A 27,747-nucleotide genomic window follows, 5' to 3' on the forward strand; every position below is an offset into this window, starting at 1 on the left:
CTTCCACTGAGCTATACCCCTGAACCTACTGAACAATTCTTTTACATTAAATTTCTTTCTTTCCCCTAGAGTCAGCTGATGAAAATATAGATAGAAATTAGGTGGTTAGGTAGGGAAACTTTCATGTCCCAAAATATTTACAAATGATTTGACACTAGTACAACCAGATTTTCTGTACTACATTAAAAAAAAAGTTTCTATTCCTGAGTAATCAGTCTAGGAATTACCTTTATAGCTTTTTAATCAAAGAAGTATAATATTTTTAGCTGATTAAAACCTACCAATTAAACTGAAAATAGAGTCAAAAGTTCAGAAGTCTATTCTGCAGTGCTCTTAGGCTACTCTGTGGGTGACAGAACACATTCATGTGGATCAGTGAGAGTTTTGCTTAACAAAAGATCATGGAAACAGACCATTAATTGGTTTCTTCTTTTATTTTCTTCACTGAAAGCATAAAACCTCAACCAAAAATCTTACTTGATATTACACACAAATAGTCTTCCTTATAAGTGAAAATCATGCCCAGCAGTTTTCAGATACACAATCCTCAAAGCTTGGTGAGCAACATAGTCTAGTCTACTCCACAGTTTGCCTCATTTATATGGATCCATGCATGAGGGTTTTTGCAAATAAACACAGTACAGAGCTAGACACTAAAGGAATGAGGGTATTCTTGGTGTCAAACATACTTGTTTAGACTATTTGAAGACTTTCAGTAAGGAATGAACAAATCAACTGCATAATTCAGAAAACTAGTTCAGGTTTATTAGATGATTCTGCATATAGCAAAATTCTGTTAACAGAAAACAGGAATATTTCAGTGCATCAAAATCTTTGTCTTAAATAAAGTAGTGATCTTAGAATAAAATACAAATCTTGCCTGTTTATTACTATAGATTTCTTGACTATAAATTATACATAAATATTATATATCTACTAAGACCGTCTAGAGGTACTACTAGAAGATTCATGGAAAAATTCACTGCCTTCATAGATGAATCTATATTAGTTGAGCTTTTCCTCATGGCAAAAACTAGTTCTATTTGCTACCTGAATATTATACACTCTGAATATTATGTTTCATGGGACTGCAATGAATCCTTTTAGGCAAATTTTTATAAACTTTAAATTGTGGATGTGGGGGATAAAAATTTTAGTATAAATCACAAAACTACACTGTAAGTTTATTGCTAAACTCTGATAGTAACTTGAATGAACTGTTAACACAGGTTCCTGGTAGAAATCTTGACAAGCTATTATTAATACCATTTTTTTTTGTGTGTGTAAGAGTCAGAAAATATTGCTTTCAAGTTGGTTAAATACATTCCGTACTTATAATAACACTGAAGCTACTAACTAGCAAAAAAAAAAAAAACACTTCTTCATAATATAAAAATAAGTTCTACTTGTGATTATTATTACTACAAATTCAGAATCATTGGAATACCAAATTACTGAGATGAATGTGTATTGTGCTTGTTTTGGCTTCTTCATAGATAGGCTTGTCTTTCGTTTCCTTTTTATACATTAGGGCATTTTTTCCATTTAGAAGTCTTATATCTTTCTAAGGTAAGCAACTAGGAGGAAATACTTAAATATCATGCTTTGCAATGTCTCCACTGTATTTCAACAATTACTAGATCAACCACATTCTCAGTTTATCCAGGTTGAACGATTTATGAAAATTTGATCTCAGAAATGAGAAAAATGTCAATTACTTAGTTTTGCAAAAGCTTACTGACTTCTGAAATACAATAAAGCACCTATTCCTTCCTGTAAGGAATGGAATACACCTGCCAGAGACTCTGCCAACAGGAAGGTCGGTGTGTGTGTCTGCTGGAGCACCTTGCAGGATTTGCCTGCAGGCTATTCTTCACTGTCCAAATCAACAATATCTTTAAGAAAATAATATAGTTCACAAAAATAGGTTCTAAGTGCTTTACATACTACTGAATGATCTCTTCCAAAGAGCTTCATGAAATAGAAAAAAGGCTAGAGTTAGGGCTAAGAGCACTAGTTTTGGTACAATTGCATAAGAGAATTATTGACTAGACAACTTTCTCTCCAGCAAAAGCATTCCTATTATTTAGTTGTTCCCATCAAACATGTTTAACTTTTTAAAATCCTTCTTCAGCAGAAGGAACCGGAAATATCCAAGTGAGATGGATAACAATCATCCTTCCAGCAGAGAAGACAAAAATCACTAAAAATGTTCCACCTCAGGAATGTCATTAGTATCAAAGGACTTGTTCTCTTTCAATTATGGCAGAAGGATAAGAAGACTTAAAGTGTGATATGTTTTTTTCTTTTACTGCTATGGCTGTTTTGTTGGTCTTTTTTATGTTGATGTGCTTTATCATTCTTCTTTATGTCTTTTCATGCATGCCTCAGGAGATATTTGCTCCTTTGATGTCACTTAAATGATCATGACTTCCAAATCCAGAGCCCCCTATTCTAAAATTCTCTTGAGTTTCAGACTCACATATGCAACTGTTTTCAGTATATATCCTCTTGCTAATACCAGCATTATCTAAACTATGATACTCAGCATTAGCTAAACTAAAACTTAATACTTTACCTCCCACACATATTTCTGTCTTTCTTATCTTGATTACTGTGATCATTCATTTACTCAACCTTTACACTGGAAAATTTTTAGAAAAACTTGGTATTTAAAAAATTTTTTTTCACTCATTTCAACTTGAACCTATGAAAACTCAGAAGAAATAATGAAAACATTCCAGTTCATCTAAAAATGTCATTTTCATTATATATATATTTTTTGTTCAGGTACTGGGGATTTAATCCAGAGCCTTGTATGTGCTAGTTGAGCACTTTGTTATTGAGCTATACCCCCAGCACTCATGTGAATTTTAGAAAGATTACACTGGGAAGAATGTATAGATGCAACGGAAACTTACCTTAGCCTAGAGGTAAGAACACCAGATGGCTCCTTATTAAAAAAAATCCTGGGGTACAACAATGTGAATGTACTTAGTGCCACTTAGTTAAAATGGTAAATTTTATGTTACAAATATTTTACCACAAAATATTATAGACTTGAAGAGCAGAGCAGCAATGTGAATGGGAAGAAAGAGATAAAAGATATCTAGGTTACAGGATTAAAAAGACATGAAGGCTGACTCCCTGGTGTCTGTTCTAGGTAAATAGTGATACCCTAACCAAGGCAATGGAGAGGAAAAGCAGATTTCTGCCGGGGAGAACATGTGTGTGAGGATGAGTTCATTCTGTTACTTACATTTTAAGTACTGATGAAACATGTAAGTGAGGATGTTAAATAGGTGGTTGGATATAAGAGTTCTGTTAAAGAAAGAATTTTATATAGATTTCAGCTGAGTCAATAAGTGTTTAGTGGGTAATTCTTATGTAAGAGACATTGTTTTAGGCTTTGATTATTCAAAGAGCAGGTCATGGTCCTTACTTATAAGGATCAGCAAGGTGGGAAAATAGACCTTTATACGGTTAACACCAATACATTATTGGTAAATGCTGTAATAAAAGAATAAACACAGGTATTAAATAGAACCTAGCTTGGAAAGGAGAGGAGAGGTCTGTAAAGGTTTCCAGATAATGACTGTTAAGTTTTAAATGAAAAGAAGGAAATTATCACCTCAAGAAAAGGTGGAGTGAAGACAGGGCTAGGATGAGCATTTCAGGCAGAGGAAATAATTCATGAAGGTTCAGGGGTGGGAAAAACTTGATGTGTATCAAGCACAACCAATGGCATCATTTCTCAGGATGGTGAGATAAGAGGTGCAAGATGGCAGGTGGGTAGGTCAAGAATAGGTCTTACTTTGCTCACAATTAAAGCCATGGGAATGGAAATGTTTAGAGAGGGAAATAAAACAGAAGAAGACAGTGAAAGAGGATAGAACCAAAATGAATCAAATATGTAAGAGAAAGAAATCAGGGAAAGAATTTGAGAAAGAATAGTCAGAGAAGTAAAAGATGGACAGCGAGTAGAAGTACAGAATGGAAAGATGAGAACTTCAAGAAGGGAATGATCAATAAGGTTAAATGAGTGCTTAAATAAGATCCAAGTGAAAAATACCTATTTGATTAAACAGGAAAGGATAACCTTTTCAGTGCAATTTTAATGATTCAATAGAAGTGGGATGAAGCATGAGTGGAATGTGAAAAAGGAAAGGTGAAGGATAAACCTTTCTATAGGAACTTGGCTAGAAAGTAAAGAGGATTATAGTTATAGGAAATGTTTGGCTAAGGAATTTTTTTAAAAAATGGAAGATGTGAATATATTTGTGGATTATGGAAAAGAAGACTATGGAAAGATTATAACATAAGGGAGAAAGACGATATTTTTTAAAGTAGGGTCACAGAGGATGGAGTCATAGGCATGATTTGTAGGATAATCCTATAAAATATGACTGGACAACTTTTCCTCAGAGACCAAAAGGAAAGACGTGGGATATTATAGCTGTGGATAATTTTGTAGGTGTGAGGAAGGAAAATGACAGAAATTAGGCCTGCAAGATTCTGTTCTTCCCATGGAGTAGGAGACACAGATCTCTGCTGAAAGTACAGGGTGAGGAAAAAGGGTAGAAGAGAATAGCGAGGGTTTAGTAAGAAAAGAAAGAGAAGTATCAGGCTATGTAAGATGACTATTAGGTGGTATTGACAGTCTACCTATAGCTAGAATTACCATTTTGTAGAAGACATTGATCATCATAGTAATATCACTTTATTTCCTCATTAGCTCTGTATACTGGGGGTAGATATGGAGAGGGCAAATTATATAAGAAATTCAGAGTTTATGACTTGTATAACAAATGGGCTGAGAAAGATACGGGGATTAAAGAGACTGAGTATCCTGGGGAGACAGATCAAACCTAGATTACAGATTACGTAGAGAAGAAAGCAAGTCTAGAAAAGACTGTTAGTCTAGGGAAAAAATGGAGGGAGCAATTGACTGCATGTTTTAATCTGTGTTGAGGCTAAAATGCAAGAGTCTTTGGAATAATATTGTGGTTATTATCAGAGAGGCTATTTGGGTCTTAAGATTTCAGATGTAAAAAAATTTTGACTGATGACAAGGACTGGGGTGCAGTTTAAGTGGAGAAGAGATAAAGGTCATTAACATTCAGGAGGCAAAACAACAACACAGGTTGTTGACACTGATAATGAAGTTTCTTAGCATGAATGCAGAACTTGGGGTAGAGAGGAAGGAATTGAATCAGGTGCCTGAGACCGACATTAAATGAATAGCATTGACAGGAGATCAGTAGAAATCATTAAAGAAGAGGAATAGGGATGATCAGATTAGATGATGTAAGCCTTAAGGAAGGAAGTGTTTTTACATGGATGAAGAAGATATGAAGTTATAACAGGGAGCCAGAAGAGCTCTACTTCTTATTATGTAGGGTATGGGAGAAAGACTAGTGTGTATTGGGTGGCTTAAGAACAAATGTCTTTGGTCAGGTCAAATTTCAGGCACAAAGTGAGTGTGTCGCCTTCAGTGCAGAAGTTGTGGACAGACATGAGGTTGTAACAATGGAAAGAAGGTTCCAGAAGGAAGACGGAAAAGAGCTAAGAGTAGAGCAAAAAAGGAGGAGAGAATACTAGGAAAGAAGAAGCAAAGAATTGTGTGAGAGGACAGATAATTGATGGGGCTTACCCACTCTCCCATGCAGAAGTTGTGACTAATGAAATACAAAACTTGCTCAGTTTTAGCCATAGCTAAAAAGATAAAAATACAGACTAAGATACACAGAAGATTCATACAAAATGTGCATATATACATATTTAGGCATATATAAAGACATGCTCATATAAATATGAACACATATGCTTACAAAAGCACACATAAGAAAAAAGGAAATATCAAAGAGGAAAAGAATGTAGTTGAGAAGGAAAAAAAGGAAGACTAGTCACATTTGAAAAAGACCAGGAGAAAGTTGATAAGTGAAAAGGTGACAGTAGAAGTAGATGGGAGAGTAGGTTAAAAAGTCATGGTGAATAAAGTAGAAACAAAAATTAGTAGAAAATGAAAAGAATGTCGAGTTGAATATTAATTAGCTTCTCAGAAAATTATTCCTTCTTTCAATAGAAAATTTGTTTTCTATTCCACTATTTGGAAGATTAATCATTACCTCATTGACTTCCTATATGAGGAACTGTTAAAATGTTGAAAGAGTTAGCATATTTTTTTCTGAGTGTGTGTGTGTGTGTGTGTGTGTGCTTTTCCAGGAGAATGCTTCTAATCTTCAAATGGCTTTGTAAATTAAAGTTAACAGACTGCTTACCATTACTTGCTGTTCTTTGTGTATCTTTGTAGCATGCCACATCTTTAAAATATTGAGCCCTATGTAGTAATCCAGTCTGGTCATCACCAAGGTAAGCAGAACTTATCTCTCTCTTGATCAGGAAGGACATTCACTTCTACTGTAATGATGCCATGTTTCACCACTGGCTTACATTGAGCTTTGGGGCAAATGATTCACACACTAATACTCCAGCCTGCTTTGTTGGCAAAGCCAAGCCAAGTCTTTCTTTTTGTCATATACAATTACTATTTCAGTTATTTATTGCTGCATAATAAACCACCTACACGTTACTGACTTGAAACAATAGCTAATTTATTTAATCGCGTCTATTTGGGCTTGGTTCAGCTGGGCTGCTCATCTGCTAGTCTTGCTTGAAATCATTCATGCAGTTGTAGTCAGCTGGGGCTACGTGGCATATGCCTCACAGTTACTCCTGACTTCTTGCTAGGACTTTCTCTTTACGTGGTACCTTATTCTCAAGTAAACAAGACCAGATTTACTAACTTAGTGAGTGGAAGTTAGTAATACATAATAAATGGAATCAGTGAGGCCCTTAAGGCCTTGTTCTGAAGTTATAAAACATCACTTGTTTATTTTTTTGGTCAAAATAAATCATAGTGGGGCTGGGGCTGGGGCTCAGAGGCAGAGCACTTGCCTAACATGTGTGAGGCACAGGGTTTGATCCTTAGCACCGCATACAAAAATAAATAAAATGAAGACATGCTGTCTGTCTACAACTACCCCCAATTTTTTTTTTTTTTTAAATCACAGCTTGCATAGATTCAAATGATGGGGAAATGGATTCTTCCTCTTAACAGGAGCAGCCGCCCCCCAAAATTTGTGACCACATTTTATTCTACTGTGATAATGATCTTAAATGTAAGACTTTACGTTTTCCCTGTAAGAGCTAGTTGGTAATTCTAACTTATTTTCCCAGCAACTATTATGTCTTGTATCCTTAAGTCGCCTATCACTTCTTGTACTTTTAATAAGACCACTGTTATTGCTTTTAACATAGGAAATGAGAAAAACGTTGAACAGGAAAAATCAAGTATAAGGAGGAAAACTCTTAGAACCTTATAGAATATAATATGTATAAATATTCAATTAGTTATGACTTCTCTGAACTGTGCAATAATTTTTGGTCTTGTCCACAAAAATATTTTGAGACAGTTTGTCAAATACTGCTGAAATCAAGATATATTAGAGTTGTATTATTTCTCTTTACCAACTAGCTATAGAGGTTGATTCCTAAGATGTAGCTAGGCCCATTAAATAGGAACTAGAATCAGCTTGGCTGCCACAACCTATTAAGTTCTTAGTGAGCAGATTAGTGAAAGACCAGGTGGGTCTAGCTAAACTAACTGTATTGGATGCAAGATGTTATCCTGAGTCACTGGCAATTATTTGAGTTAGGGTACCAAAGGGTTTAATTTGAGCTTTTACATATATCCAAAACCAAAATCATACAGTTCCATGATCTGTGACATGGGATCAAGAGTTTCTGAGCTGTGATGATATTTGGCAAATGTAGTGTTAGTAGGTCACTGCTTACTAAAGTTGATATTATTCCTATTATGATTCACAGTACATAGCACTTTAAATTAAATTTTAATGACTAGTGTACCTTCTTCTCAACATTTGAGATAAACTCACTTCAAAACTTCAAATATATTTGAAGGTTCAAAACATATTCACTTCAAAACTGGTTTTGACTTTATAAAAATCAAATCATAAATTTTAAAATATTACAGTTTGATAATACTGTGATGACACTGTGATTATTGATTCTGCCTTACCAAAAAAGACAAGTTTACTATTAAATGGAAAAGGATTTATAAAGTGATCTTGTTTTATAAAATTTTAAGCCTAAAACATTTTTGTATCTGTTAGCAATCTCAGTGCTTTTTATTTTTGTGGTTTTGGGAATCAAACACAGGGCCTTGTGTATGCTAGGCAAACACTCTACCACTGAGCTACATCTTTAGCCCTTTTTAGAATTTTTATTTTGAGACAGGGTCTTGCTAAATTGCCATGCTGACCTTAAACTTGGATTCCTCCTCTTAAATCTCCTGTATCTGGGATTACAGGTGTGTGCCACCATTCCTGCCCTAGCAATCTCACTGTAAATAATGGGTTGTGGTTAATTTCAGCATGAACATAATTTATTCATTTAGAATTGCATATTATATCAAGTTAAGATAAAATTCCAACAGTAATTATACTAGGAAAAGTGAGAAAATTGATACTAGCAGAAATATAGAAAGCCAAAATGATTATAAAATGCCAATTTACTAAAGGAAAAAGAGGGTAGAGGGCAATTATTTACTACATAAATTCATGTCAAAATATTTTTAAAAGGACATTACAAACATTTTATCATAAATAGGTAATAAAAAGAGACCCTAAATGAATATTACTTTAAAGAGTTTTATCCCGAACAAATTGAAAAACTATTGTTTAATTCTTGGAAAATATTACCAATGTTTTTAAATCTTCCTTAACAAAAGACTGCATTAAAAATCTTAGCCTAGTTAATGTGTCATTGAAAGTCTACATGGATATGCTATAACAGAATAAAGGTGGCTTCTCTGTTAATCCTCATATCAAGATCTTTGAGATTAAGAAGAAAACAAAGAATGTATTTAAAAAAGGTCCTCTTACTACCTACTTTATTTACTGTGTTCGGATCTCTTCAGTATCTTGTTAATGTTATTGGACATAAAATTTTTTATCAGTACAAAAATGCTATAACACTTGGAGTGAGACTATGTAGGTTGAAGCAGAGTATATACTTGTGTTTTATTTAAAAAGCCAGTCTTCATCAGAAGCATTGTATTCTTGGCTCTAGTTTTTGACCTAAAAATGATGAGTCCCAAATCAATACTGTAAACAAATAAACATGTTTTTTCACACCCTTCACTATCTCAAACAGAAGACAATGGTTATAAAGTAAAGCTTATAAAATTATCATGGCTTTCAAAATGATTTTGGGTCATTTCTTCTCTACACCTCTTATCAAATGGTCAAAGTAACTTTTATTTAGGCTAGTCATGGTATAGAACTGTGAAAATGGAAGTTTTCCTTTATTTCTCAGAGTGAAGGCTAAAAGAACTTGGTAATAATAACGATTAAAATGGAATTCCAATAGCATTAAGCATTAGAGAATCAGAGAGAGAGAGAGAGAGAGAGAGAGAGAGAGAGACACTAAAAAAACAGAAATTTACCAATGACACATTTCTTCTTCACATTGAATAATCTAGTTTCCTCATATTATCCTCTCAATAATCTGCCGCAGTCTGGCTGGGCACAATTCAGGAGCCACTTGTCAAAAGAAACGAACTTTATTTTTAGAACCACACATGCCAAACAAAACAGCTCCTCAGGAAAACCTTCAGAGCCCAACTGCCACCACCGGCTTCCCACAAGCCTCTCCACCTCCCCCACTCCTCCTGCTCTTGAGGCCGATTGGCTGGGTCGCGTGGGCGGAGCCAAAAAAGTCCCCCAATGAGCAGCTCCGTGGTCTGAAAGGGCAGGGAAACAGCCCAATGAGCATCACGGCAGATGAGCCAATCAGTTGGCAGCTAGAAGTTGCTGGGGCGGCTGTGAGCCAATCATCAGCTGGCAGCTGGAAGTTTGCTGGGGCCCCTTCGCCTGTGGCTCTCAACAATAATCCTTAACACATTCCCTAACTTTTTGACACAATGTTATTCACAAAACAAAAAGGGCATCTGCATTTATATATTTTATTTAACTCAAATACGTGAATCTCTGATGGAGGAATTTCAAGTATCAATGATAGTTATTAAGCTAAATATATTTTGAGATTTGCTTTTTTTCTTAAATGTGACTGTCGTCTCTGTCTACATATAAGATTGTCACTATATGTCATCAATTGACACTATTGGCCATATCTAACATGTATAAAAAAAAAAAACAGAGAGAAAAATACCCAGAAAAATTGGGAAATAAAGCCATTTACTTTTAAAGCATCATTACTACTTAATAATTAGTATGTTGATTTCTACCATAATTTTCAGACTAATCAAGTCTAATTCAATTCTTTCCCCCCAAATATTTTACTATATAAAAAGATATCTAGAATTACTGGAATGAAGCATAAAAAGAAATGATATGGTTAGGTTAATTCAGCTCCTCATATACAGTTATATAAATTATTATCATTCATTCATTCAGAAATATTTAACCAATATTTTGTGAATGACACTTTTCTTTTTTCTTTTGGTACCAGGGATTGAACTCAGGGACACTCAACCACATCCCCAGCTCTATTCTGTATTTTATTTAGAGACAGGGTCTTACTGAGTTGCTTAGCACCCTGCTGTCATTGAGGCTGGTTTTAAACCTTTCAGCCTTCCAAGCTGCTGGGTTTCCAGGCATACTGTGAATGGCACCTTTTAAACAGTCATTCTACACAGGTTTTTAGGGGGTATCTATTGTACGTACATGTCATATGAAGTCTTTTTACTGAAACAAAATTGTAAACATAGACCATGGGAAGGGGTTCTTAGCCATATTGAGCTATGAAATAATAAGATTCCTATGATTCCTTCTCAAGTGGTTCTAAGATTTTAAATATCGTGGAAAGAGAGTGAGGACATAGGAAAATAGTGAGAATGTGGGAATAAGCTATATAGACCTCACAATTTCTGGATTATTTTATTTATCGTGCGTTATTTATCATCACTTTTAGATTCATATTAACACTAAGGAATTGCTTTGCACCTTGAAATTAAGCAAGGAACATAGATTTATCTTTCAGATTAAGTGGATTATAGAAAAATCTTGGTACATGTATATTCAACAGCACTTAGATTACATACATTCCTTATTCAATGGCACTAAGACCCAAAGTAGACAAGGCACTGAAAAGTTACTTGTATTTTATACATAGACTAATATTTACTCTTAGGTAAACTTGGAAAAATAAGGCTCACTAATCAATCAGTATTTGGATTAATAATAAAGATAATATCAGACATAAAACATAACAATTTGTAAAACTGCATTCTTTCATTTTAGCCCATTTAAAAATTAGAACTTGAGAGCTGGGGTGGTGGCTCAGTGGTACAGCACTTGCATAGCATGTGCAAGGCACTGGGTTCAATTTTCAGCACGCAAATAAATAAATAAAATAAAGGTCCATTAATAACTAAAAAAATTTTTAAAAAATTAAAAAATAAAATAAAAATTAGAACATGAAGAGGTATTAAAGTGATATTTCCTTCTTTGTAGTATCTCTAAGGTAGTTTTATTTTAATTCTCATATTTTAAAATAGTAACTTCCTATAATTTTGCCCAGGGATTAAGATTTTGCATATGTACATTTTTTTTTTTTTCAGTACTGGGAATTGAATCCAGTGGTGCTCTACCAGTAAGTCACATCCTAGCTCCTAGCTCTTAAAACAAACAAACAAAACCACTTTTTTTTTTTTTTTTTTTTTGAGACAGAGTCTTATTAAATTTCCCAGGTTGGGCGTGAACTTGCTATCTTCCTGCCTCAGCCTTCCAAATAGCTCAGATTACAGGAGTGCACTACCTTGTCTGGTTTAATTAGTACTTCACAAATTAGATGTCTAGATTGTCCACTGAATTCCAGTTAGTCCATGGCAGTAGCAGTGCAGTAGATGACACTATTAAGAAAGTATTAACAGAAGATAATAGAGCTATTTTTCTTAAGCCTCTAACTTAACATTAGAAAGTGATCTAGGTAACAGAATGAATTAAGTGATAATTTTATTGGGTTCTTTTACTTTGCATATAAAAGGATATTTAAATCATATATAAAATGCCCAGGAAAACTCAACACCAGTAACAATTTATCATTTGGCATTATTGGCTGGATCTAATGTGTTAAAAAGAAAGTGGGGGCCCCCCATTGGGAAATACAGCCAACAATATTTAGTTTTAAAGCTAAACCTACTTAATAATTAGTGTGTGTTGATTTCTATCATAACTGCCAAATTAATCAAATCTAATATGATCCTTTCTCCCAAACTATTTTGCTGTGTAAAAAGATGTATAGAATTATTGGAATAAAGGATAAAAAGAAATAATGAGTGATAGAGTGCTTGCTTAGGATGTGTGAGGTCTTGGATTCATTCCCCAGTACTGAAAAAAGAAAGGTAGGAAGAAAGAAGGGTAGGAGGAAGGAGCCCCATGAGGCCTCATAACATGGGTAGGGACAACATATATTTTGTTCATCATTGTATATTTTCTTTTTTTTATTGGTTGTTCAAAACATCACAATGCTCTTGACATATCATATTTCATATATTTGATTCAAGTGGGTTATGAACTCCCATTTTTACCAAATGTACAGATTGCAGAATCACATTGGTTACACATCCACGTTTATACACACTGCCATACTAGTGTCTGTTGTATTTTGCTGCCTTTTCTATTCCCTTCCTATCCCCCTCCCCTCCCCTTCCCTCCCATCTTCTCTCTCTACCCCATCTACTGTAATTCATTTCTCTCTCTTGTTTTTTTTTTCCCTTTCCCCTCACATCCTCTTATATGTAATTTAAATAGCAAAATAGGCTTCTGCATCTTCTATGGGAGAAGGATCAGAGTCACAAATAAGAATAAGAATTATGAAAAACAAATGATAATTATTTTAGCTATTAGACTCAAAATTTATTTGATTTTTAAGAAACAAAACAGGGTACATTAATAGTATTTTTTTTAAAAAGGATGTTGATTAGTAGGAAATTTCCTCTTTTTTTCTTATTTTGGCATTTGTGTTTTGGCCCTGTTCTCCAGCTTCTAGGACAATCCATTTGAACATCTGCTTTAGTAACACCTGAAATCTCATAGAAAACATTTATTTCTTTTAGTCTGAAATGGTTTTAATTTAAACATCACAATTCCATTATTTTTAGGTTTTTTTGTTAAAAATTAGGAGTGACAAGTTATTTCCTTCTTAAATACTGTTTTTAAATCTACTCAACTATATTGTCCTTAATGTCTTTTTTTCCTATGTAGAATTAAGCCTTGGTTTCTAGATAAGCATATAATGAATAGAAGCATGAAGTATAATCTCATTCATGATATTTCTAGACATTTAGGTAGTCACAGCTTCTTTTTGGCAGTTGAAAGTTGTATGTTACTAGACTTAGATATTTTATAGAGTCCTAATTTTTTTTGCACTGAGATCCATCTTTGTAAAACATCAAAATTTAGTTAAGTAACATAACCATGAAAAGGCAGATTATTTTGAAATTTTTATGATGCATACTTAATACAGAATATACTTCATTTAAATAGTCATGTTATCACAACAACATAGAATATGAAAATGTTATAAAGGCCTATGCCACTTATGTTGAAGAATGGAACAGGTTTACATATTCAGTTATCTGAAATAGTTTGTATTACAAATATGTACTATACATTTGTTTGTACTTTGTAGATAAAGAGTTCTGGATGCATACAAAGACTAGAGTTTCTGACCAAGTTTCATTTTTTTCTGATTTCTGATTTTATATGCCACTTGTAAATGTAATTTCCATTCTTTAATATCCATTCACTTCACAGTTAATACTTTTTGAGCACCATAGATGACTTGAAATTAAATCACATACATCTTTCTTTTATGTGTTAAAGTGTAGTATTAAGGATTAATAGGCTTTCTTTTTAGTATCTAGATTATTCCTCGGTAGCAAGATAGTGACATAGGGACACATTAACTTTCGAATTGACAGAACACTCTTCACTAAACTGCATCAAAGACTAACAGTCTTAAATATGAATTATACTTATATTCAAACTTATTTATAGTGAGTAATTTATTAGCAAAGGTGGATTTTTTATGTGTTTTCTTTTAGACTTACATCATTTGTACTGTTAATAATATAGATCTTTATATTCCAGAAACTACTTGAAATTGGCAACACAGACAATATAGACTCATTTACAATGATTATGATTCATAGAGTACTAGAGTATATGCTGAAAAGCCAATGACAACTATTCTTTTATCTTAATTGGCAGACAATAGCCTCAAGCTTGCCTTCTGATAAAATCCCTAAGGATTTTCCAAGATTCGATAAAACATGATATATGAATATTATAACGGATGGTGCTTTTCTTTAGATTAGTTTAGGTTTAGGCAATGTGTACTGTCGACCTCCTCTGGTATGTGTTTTGTTACCTAAACTTTGGAGCAAATTGCCTGGTAACATTAATGAATAATTGCTATAAATCTTTGCTAACAGCTCATTCTCTTCCTGTGCATTTTTTAAACAAAATAATTAGTACAATCCTCTCTACATGCTGCTTTCAGCTGCTTATATCTGGACTTTTAAACATTCACACACCAGGCTGGTTCAGATAATTCTTCCCAACCTGAATGACATCAGTTCAGGAACTGATCTGCTGTTTGCCCAGCAGAAGAGTTACATATTGCCTTTTGAAGAGTGACACCTCAAGCCGCAGCCTTGACATTTGGCCTATCTTTGAATGGCTTGAGATACAGCTCTTAAGATAATCTTTATGATTCAGACTAACTTTGGACATTCTGACTTTTAGTACTAAACTCTGCAGAAAGAGTTTAATTATGTAGGAAATGGGGTTATAGAATCTAAATTGCCATCGTTCCAGAGAAATTCTCATGGGTATTTCTATTACTCTCAGAGAAGAATCCGAAGAAGCCTTCCCCTTCTTTGGCTGTTCAGTTTCTGGAAGCCAATTTTGATGAGTTTTATATCTGCCACCTGGCAGTACTGTTCCCAAACTCAACTTAATATTTTTTCTCATAAGTTTATAAGTTAGGGATACACAAAAAGAAAGTGAAATTAGTTCTTAGCATTGAACTAAAGACATTCTATTAATGGCACTGCGTTGTCCCTATCAGGCAGAAAACCTTAAAACACTGACATCTTTACCTTTCACATCTCTTCACCAAATCTTATTTTCTCAATAGTGTTTCTGACATGAATCTCTTCATTCTGTTCTAACTGCTACCAGTCCACACCAGCACACCATTTGTCTTATTATTATACTATGTTATTATGATTGTTACTTAGCTGGTACTTTGGCCTCTAACACCAACTACTTCAATTAATCCTCCTAAGCTGAGACAGAAACTGATGTTCCTAACATGATATTTTCATCCAGTTATCATTGCTGATGTTAAAAACTCTATAATGGGTTCTAATTCCCTATCACATGGAATCTAGATGTCTTTGCATATCTTGAGGGCTCTCAGTAATTCAGACTTGCATCACCTATCTGATGTCATCCCATAGGAACTTCTATTCCTGCAAGACCGACTTCTGGACCTCTCTGTGCTTTATTTATGCTGCTTTTCTCCTCTCTGTTAACCTCTCTTTCCCTTCTGCTTATTCATATCCCACCCATTCTCCATGGCTGAAACCTTCCTTCTCAAATGATATTACCTGCACTGAACAATGAACAGATTACTTAGTACCAGTCTATCCTATGAAATAAAAAATAAACGATGCAGAAAATATAAATATATTATGACAAGATTGTTTTTATCTCAATGATGTCACTTGTACAAATCTGTGCATTCTTCAAATTATTTAGCTATAAGTACTTTAAATGTAGCAGTATTTTGAAAAAGAAAAAACAAAAACCCAAATTAACTACTAATGCTATAAACATCTTGTGGACAATAGATGAATGACACACTTTCAATATATCTCACCAAATTCAAAACAGTGCTAATACATGACACAGTTTTTTGATTAGTTGTCTTTCTGTTTATCTTGTAGTAACAGAAAGAGATGAAAATAAACCCCAGTTTACTGCTTTTCTTTTCCCTCAACTTGGTCCATGTTTTTCACTAAAATTCTCTCTCTTTCCAAAATGTGATAAGATAAATTTTGAACACTAAATTGAGTAATAAAAACCAATTTTTATGTTTACCATGAAATGGCAAGAAAAAAAGATGATGGAAACTTGAAAGAACACGTGGAAGGAGTTTATTTAATTTTTTTGGTACTGGGGATTGAACCCAGGGCTGTTCTACCATTGAATTACATACCCAGTCCTTTTTATTTTGAGATATTTTTATTTTATTTTGCTAAGTTGCTGAGAGTCTCCCTAAGTTGCCAAGGCTGGTCTTGAATTTGTGATTCTCTTGCCTCAGCCTCCCAAGCTACCACAATTACAAGCATGTGCCACCATGCCTGGCTTTCTTATGCTTAATTGTCACCTTTGTGCCAAAAATTTCCAAATGTGTAGTGCTTGTAACATTAAGTTCATACACACAAAGACTTTAATCATTCACTTTAACCTGTCAAAAGTGCTGGTCCACTATGTTGATGTGCTTACTGAGAACAGAGAGTGACTTATATCTTTAAAACAAACTATTACCCTTTTCTAAACTTTTCTCTCAATGTACTCAAATGATGGCAGGCAGATCTTTGATGGGACACTCTGCCTTTTCCATCTTCCAAAGCCTAATTTTGCTTTGTTATGTACCAGTGTCTTTGAAGGGTTATGAAAAACCTGCGCCCTATTTTTCTTTTCCATGCAATTAAAAGGGAGTTAAAATCTGTACTTCTTCAATGGTATATCTACAGATATCTATTTAAATGATTTATGGTACAACCATACAAGAGATTTAAAGGCACTTAAGATTATATATGACAGAAAGATGTCATTTCATAAATGTGTCAAAATGTTAAGTGATACATTTAGTTTATAAAATTGTAAGTATTATATAAAACATTTTGTAAAAATGCCAAGTTATGAATATTATGGGTAAGTAAGCATTTCCAAATGTTTAGCCTATCAAGATATTTAATATTTCTTTAAATCAAGATAAATACATGAGGGCTGGGGATGTGGCTCAAGCGGTAGCACGCTCGCCTGGCATGCGTGCGGCCCAGGTTTGATCCTCAGCACCACATACAAACAAAGATGTTGTGTCCGCCGAAAACTAAAAAAAAAAAAATAAATAAATATTAAAAAAAAAGGAGAAGGGAAAGTCTATTTAAAAAAAAAGATAAATACATGAACATAACTACTAAAGATAACAAGTGGGTATTTAAGAGAGAAAAATGTAACCTATTTTTTTTTCTTTTCTCATTCTCAATTTTTGCTGAACTTTCCACAGGTTTGGATATTTATAAGCCTGACAGAGAGAATGAAGCTTAAAAGTAGCTGTAATATTTATATTCAGAAATATATACTATGTATATTTTATAATTTTACTTCATAATAGCTATAAGTTTCCCAGAAAGAAAAACTAAGGGACCCATGGTTCACAAAGATGGAAGAACTACTTACTTCATTGTTTTTAAACAACATAAATCAAGACCCTACAATTTTCCTAATTAAGTCTTTACAATATTTAAAAAGACTATTTGAACCTAAAGAAAGATTTCCTTTACAGTCAGGGATATCTCAGGTGCTTTCCTTTAATCTCCCACACCCAAATGAAGTCAATCTAGCATCTAAGAGTTCAGACCTCTCATTACGTTTTGATCCTGTTTGTTTTATCCTTGAAGGATATTTGTTTTGGAAGAAGAGATTTATGGCTGAAGGACTATGACTAAATAGTTTATTTGCTAAGATAAACCAATCTGAATTGGCATTAAAGTATTAAAACTATTATCTACTGAACTAATTAATAAAAACTCCTTACTAAAAGAAAACAAAAAGTACACAAAGATCACATTGACAAATAATTCTAGTGTTTTTTTTTTTCATATGTAGATGTGCGCGTTTTGCTGGGGATTGAATCCAGGGCCTGTGCATGCCAGACAGGTGCCCTACCACAGAGCCACACCCCCAGCCTTCTAATGCTCTTTTTTTTTTTTGCGGTAATCATAAATACTTATAAAAATAAACCTTAAATAAGCAACTCAAAAGGAGGCCAGTTGCCTCAGTTGTCATAAAACACCACAATCTATCAAATAAACCTGACAGAGTAAAAGAAAAATAGAAATTCTCTGTTGAAAAAAAAAACTAACCTACACAAATTTAAGCATGGACAAATACTTACAGTATATACAATAAAAAACTAATTTACCTACTAGTCAAAGTGTCTTTAGAAATAAATAAAAACGGATTCACTGTCCAATATGAAAATGCAAACAGGTCATTAATGGGCAGTTCATATCAAAAGAAAAATACATTGTTAATATAAAAATCTTTAACCCTATTCATGAAGAAATACATGTTAAAATAAGGCACAATTTTTTACCTCTCAAATGGGAAGGTTAACAAATTACTATATAGTGAAGACTTGGGGAAGTGAGCATTCGCATAGATTGCTTACTGTGTATGCGTTTTTTTTTTTAACAGTTTAAATTTGTTTTAATTAGTTATACATGACAGTAGAATGCATTTTGACACATCATACATAAATGGAGTTATTTCTCATTCTTCTGGTTGTACATGATGTAGAATCACACTGGTTATGTAGTCATATATGCACATAGGATAATAAAGTCCGATTCATTCTACTATCTTTCCTACCTCCCACACCTCCTCCCCTCCCTACACTCGCCTCTGCCTAATCCAAAGTAATTCTATTCTTCCCTGCGTCCTCACCACACACAACTTATTGTGACTTGGCATCTGCATATCATAGAAAACATTTGGCCTTTGTTTTCTTGGGCTTGGCTTATTTCACTTAGCATGATATTCTCTACTTACAAATGTCATAATTTCATTCTTCTTTGAGGTCAAATAATATTCAATTATGTATATATACCATATTCACTTCATACACTCATTAGTTGAAGGACACCTAGGTTGGTTCCATAGTTTGGCTATTATGAGTTGAGCTGCTATAAACATTGAAGTGGTCACAACTGTAGTCTGCTGATTTTAAGTAGTCTGGATATAAACTGAGGAGTGGGGTAGCTGGGTCAAATGGTGGTTCCAGTCCAAATTTTCTGAGGAATCTATACCACTTTCCATAAGGGTTGTAGTACCAATTTGCAGCCCTACCAGCAATGTATGGGTGTACCTTTCCCCCCAAATTTATACAAATTTAAACAGTTTAAAAAAATAACATTTATTGTTGTTTGTATTCTTGATAATTGCCATTCTGACAGGAGATGAGATCTTATAGTAGTTTTGATCTGCATTTCTTTAACTGTTAGAGATGTTGAACATTTTTTCATATACTTATTGATCGATTGTATTTCTTATTCTGTGAAGTGTCTGTTAAGTTCCTTAGTCCATATATTGATTGGGTTAAGTTTTTTTTAGTTCTTTATATATCCTGGAGATTAGTACTCTATCTGATATGCATGTGCTAAAGATTTTCTCCCACTCTGTAGGCACTCTCTTCATGTTATTGTTTCCTTTGCTGAGAAGCTTTTTAGTTTGAATCCATCTCATTTATTGATTCTTGATTTTACTTCTTGCTCTTTAGGAGTCTTGTTAAATCCTAAGCTGACATGGTAAAGATTTGGGCCTACTTTTACTTCTGTTAGGTGCACGGTCTCTGTTCTAGTGCCTAAGTCTTTTATCTACATTGAGTTGAGTTTCTTGCATGGTGAGAAGTAGGGTTTAACTTCACTTTGTTATATATGGATTTCCAGTTTTCCCAGGACCATTTGTTGAAGAGGCTATCTTTTCTCCAGTGAATATTTTTGGTGCCTTTGTCTAGTATGAGATAACTGTATTTGTGTGGTTTGTCTCTGTGTCTTCTGTTCTGTACGATGGGTCTATATGTCTGTTTTGGTGCCAATACCATAGAGTCTTTGTTACTATGTATGACTCTGTAGTATAGTTTAAGGTCTGGTATTGTGATGCCTCCTTCTTCACTCTTCTTGCTAAGGATTGCTTTGGCTATTCTGGGTCTCATTTTTCCAGATGAATTTCATGACTGCCTTTTCTAGTTCTATGAAGAATGTCATTGGGATTTTAATAGGAATTGCATTAAATCTGCTTAATGCTTTTGGTAGTATGGCCATTTTGACAATGTTAATTCTGCCTATCCAAGGGCATGGGTGATCTTTCCATCTTCTAAGGTCTTCTTCAATTTCCTTCTTTAGTGTTCTGTAGTTCTCATTGTAGAGGTCTTCCACCACTTTGGTTAGATTGATTCCCAAATATTTTATGTATTTTTGAGGCTATTTTGTATGGGGTAGTTTTCCTAATTTCTCTTACAGTGGATTCACCACTTATGTATAGAAATGCATTTGATTAAATGGAGCTAATTAAAATATATACTACCTCACATACTTATCATCTTTTGTAGTGAGAATACTTAAAATCTACACTTTCAGCAATTTTCAAATGTGTAATATGTCATTATTAACTGTAGTCATCGATTAAAATATATTTAAAAAAAAGAAATGCATTTGATTTATGGGTATTGATTTTATATCCTGTTACTTTGATGAATTCATTTATTAGTTCTAGAAGTTTTCTGGTGGAATTTTTTGGATCTTCTAAATGTAGAATCATGCCATCAGCAAATAGTAATAGTTTGAGTACAAGTTTTTAAAAGAACAATATTTGGCAATTGTGATGGTTTAGATATTAGGTGTCCTCCAAAAGGTCATGTGTGAGGAAATGTAAGATAGCTTAGAGGTGAAATGATTGGGTTAGGATAGCCCTAACCTAATCAATGCACTAATACACTTGAATGGGTTAACTGGACAGTAACTACAGGCTGGTAGGGTGTGGCTGGAGGAAGTGGGTCACTGGGGATATGCCTTTGTCCCTGGTGAGTGGAACTCTCTTTCTTTCTCTGTTTCCTTGTTGTTGTTGCCATGTCCTGAGCTGCTTTCCTTGTCCACACCCTTCCACCATGATGTTCTGCCTCATCCTTGGCTTAGAGCAAAGAAGTTGGCTGCCTATAGACTGAGACCTCTGAAACCTTGAGTTCCAAATCAATAGTTCCTCCTCTGTTTTCTTGTTAGGTCTTTCAGTCACAGTAGTGAAAATATTGACTCAAACAGCAATATTTAACAAAATTTTTGTTATTTTTCAAAACTTAAAATTTCACTTCATTTCATTTCTTAACCCTACAGATTAAAGGAACTACATAAACACAAGTTTGGAGAAGGCTATTCACTGATAGCATTCCTCGTATAAGAAATTTTAAAAATCCCAAGTTCCTTTTTTCAGAGCTTTCACTCTAGTCTACAAAGGGTATACATATGGATTAATTTTTTTAAGATTCAAATTATACAGTTTTGGGTTGTTTTTTGGTGCTGGGGATTGAACACAGGGCCTATCACATGCTCACCATGTACTCTATAACTGAGTAATACCCCCAGCCCTTCATATTAAATTTTATATCCACAGAAAATTAATAATTATAATTCTGAAAGTCTCTAGAGAGTTGATAGTTTTGAAGAGACTGAAATTTCAAAGTTATATTATTTTATAGCACTATCAAGATATACACAGTTGCTTTCACTTTTCTTAGACACACCAGTACAAATTTTTAGTTATGAACAGGCAAAATGCTTTACTTGAAATCATGATTACATTCACCAAACTGTGAAGAAAGTTGTGGGGGAGAAGTCAAAATAGTTTCCAATGAGAAATTGAGGCTATAAGTAATCTTAATTATGTCTATATCTTGTCCTATCCTTTAGTGACATATCCTTCAAAAGCTAATGGGAGTGGTGGTGCTCGGGTTGTGGCTTAGTGGTAGAGCGCTCGCATAGCATATGTGAGGCACTGGGTTTGATTCTCAGCATCACATAATAAATAAATAAATTTAAAACAAAGTTATATATATATATATATATGACTTTATTAAAAAAAGCTAATGGGGGCTACAATGAAAGAACATCTTTGCAGAGAAAATCACAAATCCTTTCAAAAACCTTTAACGTGTTGGTATTTGACTTTTTCATTTTACTTATCTCAATAAATTGGTAGTTATGTAGTTCAGTAAAAATAAAACTTAACTGTCTTGTATGATTCTGGAAAACAATTTATACTGGAATAAAATTTTGGAAAAATGTTGAAATATCAAAAACTTCCAGTTGTGACAAATCCCTCATAATAAACTTGGCTTGATCTATAGAGTTACTATATTGACCAGCAGCAGAAAGTAGCATGTAAACAACTAAGCCCAATTAGAGGCTTAGAGAGACCAATAGTTATTAAAAACCATACTTAAAAATACTTATCAAGTTTTTTGTGACTCTTTTGTCACAAACAACTTTTGATATGCCCTTATCTCTCCTGCAACAAATAAACCATTATAAATACTTTCTATCTTTCCCCATTGATACTCTCTATTATTGAGGGATAGTCAATACAACATCAAAGAGGAGCAGACCTGATTGAGACCCTTCATGGTAATTTCAGATTGGTATTATAGGCACAATATAAAATTTTCATTGAGTGTCTTTATTATTAATTTATCAGGTCCAACTATCTTTTTATGGACAAATATGCTATATTCATAATCCCTTAATGTATAGTTTCCACATTCAGAAAGCTCTGAAAAACCCAAAGCATATTTATAAGTTTGCTGCAAACTCATATAGCACCAAAATCTGACCTGATTTAGGGAGACAATTCATATATGTTACTGCATGTGTTTGATTATGGCATGTTTTTCTGGAACAAATGGAGGTACACAATAAAGAGAATATACACCATATTTCCTCTGTAAGATTTGGAAAATTCTGAAACACTGATAACCCCAAGGGATTCAAGTGAAGAATATGGATCTGCTTAGGTTTTCTGAATAATTTATACACACACACACACACATTCTATAGCAAAGTCAGTATTTTAAAATTATGTTTTTTTGGGGGGTGGAATCTTCAATTTTATATTCCTTCTTTTTAAAAAAAATTTATTTTTTTAGTTGCTGTTGGACACAATATCTTTATTTTATTTATTTTTATATAGCGCTGAGGATCAAACCCAGGGCCTTGCACGTGCTAGGCGAGTGCTCTACCACTGAGCCTCAATCCCAGCCCTTATATTCCTTTTCTATGCACACACTGATAGGTAATAAAAACCTCTATTAACATAACTGGGATATTTAATGGAACAAATGTTTTCCACAACTAGAAAACCTTTCCTAACTCATCCAAGTCTGAGACAGGAGTCCTTCCTAAGTGTCTCCTCAGTACACACACTTCTGTGTGATTGCTCTATTTGTTGTTATCCCTTGTTAGACTCTGGGTGTTGCTGCCTTGAATTTTATTTACCTGTACTTCCTGGTATCTATCTCAGTGCTTGCTATATTATATAGTACCTACTTGATTAATAATCGAATTAGACAGTGAAAGAAATAAGCTTAAGGGAATTTTCTATTATTGGAAGTCCATTCCAATAATTCAATGTACATGAAAAGGGCGGGCATTATTCTTATTCAACTTCTATCCTTTTACTATTTGAAATTCTTCTTCCTTATTTCACCAAATATTTTAACAGCTGTCCATGCACTGACATTTCTATTGTGGCAATAATAATGCTCATCTTATTTCAAATTATTTTTTGGTAACCTTTCATGTTAATAATTATACTTTTGTTTTTTTTTAAAATAAGCTTCAGTGTTTAGATACTTGTATTTGATTACTCAAAAAAATTTTTAAATATTTTTTTTAGCTGTTGATGGACCTTTATTTTATTTATTTATATGTGGTGCTGAGAATCAAACCCAGGGCCTTATACATGCTAGGCTGAGCCATAACCTCAGTCCCTGTTTACTCAAATTTTTTATTGAGTTTCCATTTCTACTGACTTGCATTAATTATCAACAACAAACAGATCTCAAGTACCAATGAAATTGCCACACCTCAGCATGCATTCAAATAACAGACTTACTTTGTACATTCAACACTAATAAATACCCCTTCTCTATTATTTAATTTTTCTAATTTTTACTAGAAAAGTTGGATTAATTTGGACTCAGATTCTTCTCTGTGTTAATGTTGATTTGAAAGGGATAAGAATTAATTCTTTCTGTATTGCTTTTTTACACTACCTGTGGCACTTTTAATCTTAAAATTCAAATATATAAATAGGAAGCTGGCTAGACTGACAACACAACAGAGGTACTCTGATAATTGCCCTGTTCACAATCTATCAGTATCTGAATATGCATGATTCTTGGTACTTACTTTCTAGCTCAAGCTGTGTTTTCTTTAGAAGTTTTGACCCTGCCATGACCTTTGGTTTCTTTAGACAGGACCTTGTAGACTTTCAGAGGATTGGAATAGTATCCCAAGGTCAGATTGTGATTATGCATTTGCCCACAACTTTCACTGCTCATGAAAAAATATGATTAATTGTTTGTCTTACAGAATACCAATTTTCAGTTACCCAAGGACCAATAAAAGTAACTAAACTTTTTATGAACTTCATAGGAGGCAGTTTCTGACATGGCACCCAATGACTGTTGCCTGGTAGTCATACCATTGTGTAACTCCCTTCCCTTTGGTGCAGACTGAACCTAGTGACTCTAGCTTCTAATGATCAAAATATGGTGAAACTGATGGGATGTCATGTCTGATTAGGTTACAAAAGACAGACAACATTCTATTTGCTTATTCTTTCTCTCTTACTCTCTTTCTAGTTCATTATGATGAAGCCAGCTGCCATGTTATAAGACCACACAGCAAATCATCAAAAGAGGCCTCGAGTGCATGAGGAACCAAAGCCTTAATCTAATAGTCTACAAAGAACCGAATACTGACAACAGTTTCATAAGTTTTTTAGGAAATAGATCCTCCCCAGGCAGGTCTTTAGAATAGCTGCAACCTTGCGAAAGACTCAAGAGCCAGGGGGTCCAGCTAAGATACACTGAGATGCCTAACCACAGAAACTGAAATAATTTATGTTGTTTTAAACCAATAAGTTTCACAATAATTTGCTATATAGCAATAGTTAAACCAATATTAACCTCCAAGCAAAATATTTTTAACGCCCTGATACAAAATATAACCTAGAATTATGATTTGAAATTATATACATGTCTGGTTAAAATCTATCCACTATATGTTTTATTACAAGTTCATGATCAGCAGGAAATACATATAGCAAAGAAGAGTTCTGGCATAAAACAAATGACATATAAATGTGAGTGACAATTTTAAAATCTAAACCAATTTCTGGCACAATGGTTCAATAAAACCTTTTGAATAAAAATAATCTATTAGAAGGAAAAATACATTAACTAATAGGTTCTGAGAACATGCCTGGTACTGTAGACATCAAATACACCACTGGATGTTATCTGACTTCCTAACATAACCTAATGATAAGGTTATCTCTCAGGCAAGAGAATTGCAGATTATCCTCTTTGCATTAGAAAACTTTATATAAAAGTTCAGCAATATAAATCCAAATACTTTATTTTCTTTTTAAAAATATTTTTAGTTGTAGATGGACACAATATCTTTATTCTATTCATTTATTTTTATGGGTGCTAAGGATTGAACCCAGTGCCTCAGATGTGCTAGGCAAGTGCTCCACCACTAAGCCACAACCCCATCCTAAATCCAAATATTTTTCTTAATGGACTTATTAAGAATTAATTTAAAAAAGAATAATGAATAATTGCAGAATAAAGTAGACCAAACTGTACTATGTGCATGTATGAATATATCACAATGAATTCTACTTTTATGTATAAACTATAATGCAGCAAGTAAAAATAATAAAAAAGAAAGGATTTTGAATGATTAACTATTATAAATTTAAATCCTTAGTTTCATTGAGAAACTAAGAAATCAGAAAGGGTATAACCACTGGGATGTCTCACATACCACTCAAATTCAACCTGTTAAACACATTATCCCATTTCTACTATTCTTTCTGTAGTCTTCCTCACCTCAGTAAATTGTATTTCTGTCTATCAGATTATGAAGACAGGTATCTGGGAGCTCTCCTTGACACCCCACATCCATCTAAGAAGTCTCAAATCTCACTACTTCTTTCCCTCTGCACTGACACCACAAATTTAAGTCATCGTGATTTCTCAACAGTGCTATTGCTTCCTAGAAAGTCTCTTTGCCTGTATACTTGTCCTATACTAATTATTTTCAACACAGTAAGAGTCAATCTTTTCAAAATGTAAATCAGTACATGTCCGTGATGAAAATTCATCAAAACTTCCACTTCTAGGAAGATAAAGTTAAAAGTAGAAACTAGTTAACATAGGATAAAGGGTTCTAAGAGATCTGCCAAGTTCTACATACTATACCATCCTTATTGTTCTGAGATGTCCTCACATAGTTGTAAAGATCTTTTAATTTCTCCAGTAAGCCAAGTTCTTTGCTTTGGCTTCCATTTGGAAGGCTGTTTTTGCTAGTTAAATTAATTCCTATTTATATTACTGGTCCCAGCAAAGGTAAAACCTCTTCTCCTACCATAAATGTAAACTAGACCTCTCTGCTATTTTCTCTTATAAATTCTGGGTATTTTTCCTAATCACATTAAACATACTTATCCATAATATATGGATATCAATATAAGTATAAAGATACATATATTTATCCATATAGTCTTATATGGATTTTTAATACTTAATCTCTCCTGAAAGATTATTTTTTCATGAGGTCAAGGTGTAGTCTGAGTTTGTTCACCAGTGACTATCCTCATGCTTGACACAGTTGATGTTTAAAAAGTATTTGCTGAGTAAAAACAAGAATAAAACTGATGAAAAGGCTACTATTGTAATTATAATTAGGAAAATACTTAAATCATGGCCTTTGTTAAATGTGCAACAATCTTTCTTCATTCACCCACTAGGGATTTTCTTTCACCTTTTTTTTTTTTTTTTTTTGCGGTATCCCAGAGGTGCTTAACCACTGAGCCACATCCCCAGCCCTTTTTTACATTTTATTTAGAGACAGGGTCTCACTGAGTTATTTAGGGCCTTGCTAAATTGCTGAGGCTAGCTTTGAACTCATGATACTCTCCTTGGCCTCCCAAACCACTAGGATTACAGGCGTGTGATACTGTGTCTGGCTCTCTCTCTCTTTTATATTTAGAATAAAATACATTTGTTTTTTAGATTTGAAAAAATTTCCAATATTTATATTTGGTATAGTTATAATAACACACTTCTTTAAACAAGAAGTTTATTGCTTCCTAGAAGCAATAAATTTTTCTTTAGATTTTCACTTTGTAATAACTAATTAGAACACCTAGAGCAACAAATTATAATCACTTTGTAGTAGTAATCAAAGAGGGTATTTATGAAAATGATAAAATCTATCAGAAAAATGGTACCATTAAAGAACTGATCAGCCAGGCGTATTAGTTGTTTAAGACTGGGCCAAATTCTAATGAATAAAAAAATTTTCATTAAGTACAAATTATTATTATTATTATTGTTAATATTTACTCTTCAGTTGTAGTTGGACACAATACCTTTATTTTATTTATTTATATGTGGTAGTGAGAATCGAACCAGGGCCTTGCATTGCTAGGCAAACACTCTGCCTCTGAACCACAACCCCAGCCCAAGTAGAAATTATTTTTAAAATGAGCAAATGAC

General features: G+C 33.6%; 1 protein-coding gene and 2 long non-coding RNA genes across 9 annotated transcripts in view; 2 read left to right on the plus strand and 1 right to left on the minus strand.

Moving 5' to 3' along the window:
* LOC125615244 overlaps positions 1 to 27,747 on the plus strand; it is an 82,440-nt gene that overhangs the window by 18,034 nt on the left and 36,659 nt on the right. The window lies entirely within an intron of this gene.
* The window catches only part of Mipol1 (mirror-image polydactyly 1), a 326,985-nt gene that overhangs the window by 2,189 nt on the left and 297,049 nt on the right, over positions 1 to 27,747 (minus strand). The window lies entirely within an intron of this gene.
* Positions 1,160 to 27,121, plus strand: LOC125615245. The gene is made up of 3 exons (XR_007345802.1): positions 1,160 to 2,933; positions 6,314 to 6,372; positions 24,820 to 27,121. It is a non-coding gene; the product is annotated as an uncharacterized LOC125615245 (long non-coding RNA).

Source organism: Marmota marmota, unplaced genomic scaffold, assembly GCF_001458135.2.
Source record: "Marmota marmota marmota unplaced genomic scaffold, marMar, whole genome shotgun sequence".
Taxonomy (NCBI): domain Eukaryota; kingdom Metazoa; phylum Chordata; class Mammalia; order Rodentia; family Sciuridae; genus Marmota; species Marmota marmota.